The 1265-nt window shown below is 43.2% G+C and overlaps 1 non-coding gene across 1 annotated transcript; it reads left to right on the forward strand.

Annotated features, from left to right (window-relative positions):
- The first annotated feature begins 363 nt into the window (after nucleotides 1–363).
- LOC120078901 (small nucleolar RNA R71) lies at nucleotides 364–470 on the forward strand. Its single transcript, XR_005482176.1, has one exon. It is a non-coding gene; the product is annotated as a small nucleolar RNA R71 (small nucleolar RNA).
- Nucleotides 471–1265: the final 795 nt, after the last annotated feature.

Consider the following 1265-nt stretch of genomic DNA (forward strand, 5'->3'; position numbering starts at 1 on the left):
TATTCTTCCATCGAATGAGCATCTCTACAGATGACACAACTTGCAGTCGTTTGAGCAATTACGTTGACTTGCCCTTTCTTCGCTCCCGTGTTGTTAATTACGATGCCTTATATCAAACTCATCATCGCAGTCATTTGATTCTGAAGGGATACGATGGCCCCATTGTTTACATCACTGTCTTTAATTCTTAATCTTTGATCGCTTTTCTACCAATCCTCGTGATTTTTAGAAATGCGATCAAGTATACTCTTGGCCTCCTCATATGTTTTGTCAAGTAAACCACCAGTTGCTGCCGCATTGGTAACAGTCTGCGAAGCAAGGTTCAGTCCTTGGTAAAAAATCTCCATCTGTAAGCAGTCTGGTAAGCCATTATGTGGACAGTCTCTTACCAGCCTCTTGAACCTCGCCCAAGCATCGCTGAGTGATTCCACATTTTCTTGTTCAAAATTTGTTATTAATTTCCTTCTCCTAGCATTCTCGGTTGGTGGGAAATATTTCTTCATAAACTTTTTGACGACTTTTTCCCACGAGGTTATCTCCCCCGGTTCGAGAAAATACGCCCATTTTCTTGCTTGATCACATAAAAAAAATGGGAACAGAGTGAGTCGAACTTCCTCGGTGGAGATATTCGGGAACACAAAAGTGTTGCAGATGTCTATGAAGCTCTGGAGGTGGACGTGCGGGTCTTCGCCACACCTTCCTCCAAACTGCCCAGCAGCCTGGATCATTTGCAACATTACCGATTTCATTTCAAACCTCGATCCGTCTAACGCTGGCATCATGATTCCAGGAGAGAAATCGTAGAGGTTTGACAATGCATAGTTCCGAATGGGTCTATTGCGGTCATTCGCCAAAAGGATGGGGTTGGCCATTATATTGTTTGCGTTTGCGGCCCCTTCTTCCAGTTATTTCGCCATTGGGGTCTTTTCTTGTTGTTGGCAGTTGTCTTTTAGTCATCGTCGAAACGTTCTCTCAATCTCTGGGTCGTAATTCATCAGAGATTAAGAGCTGCAAAGAAATCAGAAAAGTTACCGTTAGCACACTGAATTGCCGAAGTCCCCGGCAATGGCGCCAAAAACTTGATGCATTATTTTATGTGATGAAATTATGGAATGAGATGTGGTGATGGAAGTGCATTGAACAACAAGTTTTCTCAGTGGAATCCAGGTAACAACCCCACTGAGTTTCCTGGTAAGTCTAGGGTCGAACTCAGAGACTTGGGAAAATGGTATGCGATGGTAATTTCTCAAAAGACTTTGCGGTAA

This window comes from Benincasa hispida, chromosome 5, assembly GCF_027475165.1.
Source record: "Benincasa hispida cultivar pf3 chromosome 5, pf3_genome.v1.1, whole genome shotgun sequence".
Classification (NCBI taxonomy): domain Eukaryota; kingdom Viridiplantae; phylum Streptophyta; class Magnoliopsida; order Cucurbitales; family Cucurbitaceae; genus Benincasa; species Benincasa hispida.